Source organism: Dromiciops gliroides, chromosome 6, assembly GCF_019393635.1.
Source record: "Dromiciops gliroides isolate mDroGli1 chromosome 6, mDroGli1.pri, whole genome shotgun sequence".
NCBI lineage: Eukaryota > Metazoa > Chordata > Mammalia > Microbiotheria > Microbiotheriidae > Dromiciops > Dromiciops gliroides.
Genome location: NC_057866.1, coordinates 90490363 through 90499709, shown reverse-complemented (window position 1 = coordinate 90499709; position 9347 = coordinate 90490363).

Here is a 9347-nt window from a genome sequence, read left to right as displayed (position 1 = left end):
TCAAAGTGGTTCTATGATATGATGATAATAGTATAGCATAGTATAATATAATAGTAGACTATAACAGCAGCAGCAGCATTGTAATAGTATTGTATAATAATAATAGCCAGTATTTATAGAGTACTTGTTGTTCAATGGTGTTTGACTCTTCCCTACCCTGTGGATCATAGTACTCCAGTATTATAGTGTTTTCTTGACTAAGATCCTGGAGTGGTTTGCCATTTTCTTTCTCCAGTGGATTAAGGCAAACAGAGGTTAAGTGACTTGCCTGAGTCACACAGCTAGTAAATGTCTAAAAAGCCATTTGAATGTAGGTTTTCCTAATTCCAAGTTCAGTGCTCTATCTGCTGCCTCAGGATAGTCGAAAGAACAGTCCTCATGAAGTTAAGACATGTAGGCTCTTCCACTTATTGGCCCCATTATTTGAGGCAGCCATTTTGGCTTTAGGTAAGACATGAAATTCTGTTCTTTTCTTAAATACTTGCTCATCTTCCATCTCTGAGCTTCAGTTTCCTCTTCTGTAAAATAGAGTTGTTATGAGGAAAGTGGGCAGCTAGGTGACACAGTGGATCTGAAGTCAAGTCTCCCTGAGTTCAAATCTGGCCTCAGACACTTACTAGTTATGTGACCCTGGGCAAGTCATTTCACCCCTCAGTTTCCTCATCTGTGAAATAAGCTGGAGAAAGAAATGTCAAACCACTCCAATATCTTTGCCAAGAAAACCCCAAATGGGGTCACAAAGAATTGAGCACAACTGAAACAAACGAACAACAAAATGAGGGAAGACATTAATAACTTATAGAAGACATTATAAATGTGAATTGTTTACTGGGATTAGACCATTAAAGAAGTAGATTCTGCCCATTTGTACTTAAATAAAAGGAGCAGCAAGAAAAGAATTAGGAGAAAGCTACTAGCTTCAAGTATCTTCATCCTCCAAGAAGGTTTCACAATGAGGATGAGTGAGGCATCTGCTGTTCTGTGGATTGATGAGTGATTAACAGTTTAATGATAACATTATGCAAATACAAGGGAATTAAGAATGTATATTAACAAAATGACTTTTACCCACTGTCCATATTATTTCAAATTGGCAATATTCTTCAGACCACAAGAGCATCACAAGAATGAACAGTGATCCAATCAGTCAATATTCATTAAGTACCTACTATGTGTGAGGCATTGTGCTAACTGCTAGAATCCAAGCAAAGAAGCCATTGCCAAGATGTCTTATTAGGGGGCAACATCACACAAATTTATTCAGAAGCTCAGGGTTTAAGTTGTTTCTCTCCCCTCCTCCCCAGCTGTTAAGGAATAGGACACCATGGACTTGCAATTGGGAAAACCTGGGATCCAGTTCTGCTGCTGACATCTGGGGACCTTCAAGCAGTCATTTCTCTTCTATGAATCTGATTCATCATCTGTAAAAATGGCTAGAATAGTGATTTTTATTGCCTCTCAACGGTGCTTTGAAGGTCAGACATGCCACGAATGGAGAGCAAAAAGCACGGGTCTTGGGTGCAGGAGCCTTGGCTCCAACAAAGGACAATGAGGATGCACTAGCAAAGGCTTCCTCTTAGGGCCATAGTGAGGAAATCTTCATTCAGATGTGATTATTCATGAGTACAGAGATGCCTGGACTCATGCTGTATATCTCATGTATTTTTTTTTTTAGTGAGGCAATAGGGGTTAAGTGACTTGCCCAGGGTCACACAGCTAGTAAGTGTTAAGTGTCTGAGGCTGGATTTGAACCCAGGTACTCCTGACTCCAGTGCCAGTGCTCTATCCACTGCACCACCTAGCTGCCCCTCATGTATTTTTTTCATGTCAGAATTTGAGTTGCTTTCACTGTCAGAACTCTTGTACTATGTGGCTTCAGAAGTAGTTAATTTTCATTTAATGGTTCACATACTATGTATAGGCCAGGCCTAACACAGGCCTAACCCAGTAGGCACTTAGATGCTTGTTGATTGGTTGATGCCTACTAAATAAGTAGACTACATTTTCATGTGCATGTGTATCCATGGATGTCTCTATAGCCTAAGTTTATAGATTCTGTCAAGAATCAATAAATACATCCCTGCCCAAGTGGAAACTTGCCTAATTTTACCACTAAGAAGTTATGTGATTTTGGGCCAGTTCCTTATCTCATCGGGCCTTCATTTTCTCATCTATAAAATTAGGGAGTCAGATGAGAAGCTAAAGTCTTTTCTAGTTCCAACAGTTCAGTGAACCTAACATAGACTGTGGCGTCTGCATTTTGAAATCTTTCTCCACTTTTCTAATTCATCCACGTTGGATTATCACAACCAGTTTTCTTAGTGTTCACAGCATGACAGAGATAGTAAAGATCTCAGGTGCCACCTAACGCAACTCCTATTGTTCTTTTTATAATTCACTTACTATGCCACACTAATCCTGTATTTATGAAGTTATGCTCTGGTGGGTGTCATTGCTTAGTGTGAACAGCATGAATTCTAAGTCAGAAAATCCGGGATTAAATTTCACCTCCCTGCTACTTAATACCTGTGTAACCTGGGGCAAGTCACTTCCCCTATGCTGGGTTTCAGTTACTTTCAGTGTAAAATGAAGGGGATGCATAATCCCCAAGGTTCTTTCTATCTAGGAAATTTATGGCTCCATGAATGCTTATTTTGAGTATAGGTTATTGTCACATTTTTGTCCCTTACTGATCTCTTTCAATTTATGGTGCACTTTATTTATTATGGAGTTTTAGGTAGAGGTAGTGGCTTCCTATACACAGACAGGCATGGCCATCTGCAAACTGGTAATCTCAGCCTACTATTACTATTGCTGCTGCTGCTGCTGCTGCTGCTGCTGCTACTACTACTACTACTACTACTACTACTACTACTACTACTACTACTACTACTACTACTAGCAGCACTTATGTAGTGCAAAGTACTTTATAAATATCTCATCTTTTCTTCACAACAACTAAGGAAGGTAGGAAGCCTAGGCTAAGAGGTTAGATGACTTGCCCAGGGTCACACAGCTAGTTAATTTCTGATTCAGGATTTGAACTTGGGTTTTCTGGATTCCAATTCCATACATAGCTTTAACCAGTATGCAGCCTAGCTGTGTCTAATGTAAACACACACATGCACAGTTATCTATTCTTTAATATAGATAGAGGGTGGTTGGACAACTCCCACCATCTTGTATCACTTGCTATTACACACAAAATTTAAGATTGAATGAAACACAGATATGACACATTGTGTCAATGCTTATGTCATAATCTCAATGTTAGTTGGAAAGAACTGGTAAATATTAACTCTTTTAAACAACAAATAGGCTTATGAAGTTGAAATACTAACATTGTTTTTCAGTTTGAGTCTTTTTTTCAGTTTGTGTTTGAGTCTTCGTGACTCCATCTTGGCAAAAATACTGGAGAGGTTTGCCATTTCTTTCTCCCGCTCATTTTTACAGATGAGGAAACTGAGACCAGCAGGATTAAGTGACTTGCCCAGGATCACACAGCTAGTAAGTGTCAAGTGTCCGAGGTCAGATTTGAACTCGGGTCCTCCTGAATCCAGGGCTGGTGCTTTATCCACTGTACCACCTAGCTGTCCCCAAAAATGAGTCTTCTTGATTCCAAACCCCAGTGATCTCTCCACTGCACCACCTAGTTGTCATACTAATATTTGTGGTTTTTTTTTTTTTTAAGTGAGGCAATTGGGGTTAAGTGACTTGGCCAGGGTCACACAGCTAGTAAGTGTTATGTGTCTGAGGCTGGATTTGAACTCAGGTACTCCTGACTCCAGGGCCGGTGTTCTATCCACTGCGCCACCTAGCTGCCCCATACTAATATTAGTTTAACTTTAATTTGGTAATATTGTTAGGGATTTGTTTGATTGCTTCATTGGATCTGGAGTTAAAGGCCTTGGTTTAAATCCCAGCTTTGTCATTGTCTATCTGATCTTGTGCACATCACTTAAACTAAGCCTGCATTTCTTCATCTGTAAGATGAGTTTGGTTGACTAATATGACCTGTGAGATGCTCTCCCTACCTGTTGCCCACCCGTTTCCCACCACCTCCCCATTTTTAACTCCTATTATCCTTTGGTAATAGTTGTCATTTCTAGTTTGATTTATTCTTAGCATCTTACTTCTGAGAGAATATTCAATTTATCCTTTTATGTATCTTGCTTGTAACAGTTGTTTGTCTGTTGTTCCTTCTCTTTGTCTCTAGTCACCAGCCACCCCATCCCTTCCTCTCCCCTCCCACTAGCATGAGAACTTCTAGAAAGCAGGAACAATTTTTTGCTTGTTTTTTTTTTTTGCATCCCCAGTACTTAGCATAGTGCTAGCACTTAGTAGGTGCTTAATTAATGCTAGTTGACTATTTGTAACCTTTAAAAATAAATATTATTGGGTAGAGTGCATTTGATTTCTCCTAGTATCTTGTTTTAGTCTTTATAGTCACAACTTTCTATGTCCCCCCCATGTCTACAGTGTGCTTTCTCTCTCTCTCTCTCTCTTTTTTTTGGGGGGGGGCGGGGCAGTGAGGGTTAAGTGACTTGCCCAGGGTCACACAGATAGTAAGTGTCAAGTGTTTGAGGCCAGATTTGAACTCAGGTCCTCCTGAATCTAGGGCCAGTGCTCTATCCACTACGCCACCTAGCTGCCCCACAATGTGCTTTCTCTTTACCACCATCTCTTGGAATCCTTTATTTTCTTCAAGATAGTTCAAAGTCAAGTTCTTACAGAAAGCTTCTCTGGATCTCATTAGCTGATATGTTTTTCCCCTCTTGAAAATCATTTGGATTATTTTTTGGTTATAAATTTTGTCATTATTTATTTATTTATTTTTTGTTTTGTTTTGTTTTTGCAGGGCAATGGGGGTTAAGTGACTTGCCCAGGGTCACACAGCTAGTAAGTGTCAAGTGTCTGAGGCCAGATTTGAACTCAGGTACTCCTGAATCCAGGGCCGGTGCTTTATCCACTGCGCCACCTAGCCGCCCCATCATTATTTATTAATGATAATACATCATACATTTGTCATAATTTATCATTATTTCTACATGTCCCCCAAGTAGCTAAACCGCTAAAATCATAATCTTTGTAATTTTAGCCCATGGGACTTTGTTTCTTACATCTATAAACACACAACATAAATCTAATCCCTCTTCCAAAACTTCAAGTGTTATCCTCCTTATCTCTTCTCCCAGTTCTATCCTTCCTATGTCTTCTCTAGGCTAATTATCTCCACTTCCTTCAAAAGAAGTCCTCTCCTTATCATGGTCTCTCTCTCTTCTGGATTTGCCAAGCTGTGGCCAGGTCCTTCCAAAATGCACTTCTCTGAATTAACTGTTCCACGTGTGATCTCATTTATATACCCTGAACCCCAATTAACCTTTTTTTTTTTTTGGACTGCCACTTGCCACATGAGAATCATTTTATCTGAGAAAGTGCTTAAATGATTTGCCTAATTAAGGTCATAGCTATAAGGAGGATCAACTGAGATCCCAGATATGAGATAGTAGATACTCCATATGAAATTGGACTTCAGAAAAGGGGAAACACCATGCCACTTATAAGGTATTATTATTTGGTGAATGAGAAATATGCTTAAATGTTTTCCTTTTGTTCTAAAGTATCTGCCATCAGATCAGAAGCCCAATGGGAAGCTTGTTGGTATTGTCTTTGGGTCAAAATAATAAACTTTCCCAGCTCCTTTACTTTAAAGATTATTACTGGAGCTGGCACTGGAAGATAATGTTGGTGAATGGTGGGGAGGAGATAAATGGGAATGAAGGGAAATTCCTTATCAAACCAATTAGCCCTGTCCTACTCATTGGCAGAAGCACTGCAGAGACTAGGGAAACTAGGATAGAAATTGGAGACCTCAAATGAACAATGTATTAAGTCTTTTTTTTCTTCCTTAGTTCTCAGCATTTAGAGAAGGGGGACTGATTGAATGAAAAAGCCCAGTTCTGAGATTCTCTATAATGTCCTTTGGCACAGAGGAGGCATATATCCAGCAGGGAATGAGCTTCCTGTACAAATCTCTTCTGTTGATGGTCTGTAAGAGCAGAATATGCCCAACTGAGCCTCAGTACAGACAAAGGGAAGGAAGAATGTGAAAACTCTTTCAGCCTCCATGAGATGAATTTGCTTCTGCCTTTTTTTAAAAGCTCCATCTTGGATAGAAACAATGATACTCTAGTAATGACTGAGAAAGCAGTTCTCACTCTCCTGGTGGGTAAGAGGTGGTGGTGGTTACTGGGTACTAGGTACTAGGCACTAAAGTAATGATCTTGGAAATCACTTTATCTCAGTGAGGTCAAAGGCCAGTTATTGTTGACTACCTATTATGCAAAAGAAGTAAATACTTAATATAAAAACGGTATTTTTCTGCTGCTAATGGTGCAGCCAAGGCACAAATACTTTACTACTTTTAACACTTATGGGCTTGTTTCCTCTTCTGTAAAATGAGGAATTGAACATCCTGTGTTCTACTGTTTCTTCTAACTCTGACATGCTAATTTTTTTTTTAGCTCTGACAATCTATATTCTGAGATCCTTCCATTCTGTGTTTTAAGGTCCTTTTTAGTTCTGATTCTATTTTCTCTAGTTCTTTTTCTTTTTTTAATGTAATAAACATTTTTATTTATAGTTTTGGGTTCCAATTTTTATCCTTCCTTCCCTCCCTCCCCTGCCTCCTTCTGGAGGTAGCAAGCAATCAGATATGGGTTATACATGTATGATTATGTAAAACATATTACCATATGTCATTTTGTACAAGAAAACTTGTCTAGTCCCTTTGAAACTCTCACATTGTAATCTTTAATGTCCTTTCTTAGCTATGAATTTTTATTTTGAAGGCTCCTTCCAGCTCTCACATTCCATACATATTCTAAGATCATTTTCAACTCTGACATTCAATTTCTAAGGTTATCTTCTATCTCTAACATTCTGTGTTCTAAGGTCCCTTTCAGTTCTAACATTCTATATTCTAAGGGTTTTTCTAGCTCCAGAGTATTCTAGGATTCTCTGAATCTAAAATTCCAAAGTAGAGCTAGGACTTTACTTAGTACCACTTAAAAAGAAAGAGAGACAGTTTTGTTTGGCTTTATTTTAATTAAACTGCTTAAAATATTTACACATTCAAGTTCATTGTGTTTTCATGGTGTGTTCATGGGTAATTTATCCTAGAACTCAAGGTGGAGAAACTCATCAGTGATTTAAAAATTCTTTTTCTTTATTATAATAATCACAATTTTCCCAGCTTTCTTCTTTCATGAGGAGGCAGACATAAAACTGTGGTGTCATTTGGCTTCGAAAGTGGAGTTGGGATATAGTGGACGTCTAAGCATCTATAAAGCATGTATAGGTATTTTTTCTAGCTCCATGTATGTAAGTATATAGAATGACAGAACAAAGAAGATAACAGAAGATATTTTTTTCTTTTTAACAAGTTATTATAGTTGAAATTTCAGAAAAAAAATCATTGAATCTTGAAGCTGCCAGGGATATGGAAGAGGAAATATGTAATTGATGTAGACAGAGCATCAGTTAAGGAGTATGAAGAATCCATGTCTCCTCCTGTTAATCTACAGAACCCAGTGAATGTCTTTCCAGGAAAACAAACAAACAAACAAAAAAAAAAATAAACAAACACACACCCAAACCAAAAAATGCCACTCTATATATTCTGCTGTCTTGGACATGGGTTCTAGCTTCCCACTCTGTCACTGACTAGCTGCATGACCTTGTGTAAGTCATTGTGTCTTTCTCTAGATCCTCCTCTGTCAAAAAGATAATAATACCAGACCTACTTATCTTAGGCAAACTCGAAGAGAAAAAAAAAAAAAAAAGGAGTGCAAGTCTGACTTGCAGTAAGAATACTTGACATTCAATCCTGGCTCTATTTTGTGACCTTGAGTCAGTCACTCCCTTCCCTGCACCTCCGTTTCCCCATATGTAAAATCTCTGTGTGTATATACCTGTTTTTTTCCTAATACCAGGCCCTTTGAGCTTCCATGATTGATCAGTAACTGGAAATCTGATTGCCATTTTCTACATAAGTATGAACAAAGTTAGACTTTCAAAGAAGTAGGTATAATAGAAAAAGCCAGAGATCTGGAGTCAAAAGACTTGGGATTCCAATCTTGGATCTCTTGCTTATTAACTGATTGACCTCAGACCCTTATTCTTGGGCCTCAGTTTCCTCTTCTGTACAATGGGATGGGAAGAGGTTGGACTGGATGATCTCTAAGATTCCGTACAGTTCTAGGTCATGTGACCCTAAGATCATGTAACACTACCAGTTAGGGCCTCTATTATTCTCTCCTGACATCGAAAATTTCAGGATAGTTAGTGGAGGTGGCCATTTTCCAAAATGACATCCATGGCAAGGGGCTATGGAGACTTATACTCTGTACACTCAGAGCTTTGGGGGGGAATCTCTATGCTTTTTTTCCCCACTGGACTGTGCTTTATAAGGGTGCCCACATTCTGGAACGGGGAAGGCCCCCACAAGTGTAGTTTGCTGGCTAAAGTCATGCTGCCTCATGCCGTGGTAGAAAGCAATTGTGGGTATGGTTTTAAATCCTGGCTCCTTCCAAGTTGTGTGATTTTTGAGGACTTCATCTACCTTCCCTAGGCCTCATTTTCTCCAGCCATAAAACAGGACTGGTGTGGATTGAGTAGATCTTTGAGGGACATTTCCTGCTTTAAATTTATGACCCTACAATGGAAACCCTGTATAATATATGGAAGAATTAATAAGAGATGGAGGAGGACTGCTAACGCCTCTCGGTTCAGATAAGCATTTTCTTGCTTGGTAATCTCAAGGTAGGCTCCATGATTGCCCCTTTGTTGGAAGATGGGTGGAGCATCAGCCCTAGAATAAGAAGGCTTGACTGAGTTCTAGGTGGGTCATTTCCTAACTTTGCTACTTGCTTCACCTTTTGGCTAACTTTTCAGGGCCCAAGGCAACTTTCTAAAGCCACAGCTTGCGGAGCAGTTGCTGATCTGCATGGGCAGAAAGCATTTCCTCCCCAGGAATTGCGCATGCTTACTAAATCTCAGATGCAGATTGACCACAAGTACTGGGCTCCTTTCAGTTCTAGAATTCTGTTATTCTGTGAAGACCTAAAGTCAAATCCTCTCCCCTATTTCATGTCCTGGCTTTCCTGGCATCCTTCAAGTCTCTGTTAAAATCCAACTTCTAGGGGCAGCTAGGTGGCGCAGTGGATAGAGCACCGGCCCTGGAGTCAGGAGGACCTGAGTTCAAATCCAGCCTCAGACACTTAACACTTACTAGCTGTGTGACCCTGGGCAAGTCACTTAACCCCAATTGCCTCACTAAAAAAAAA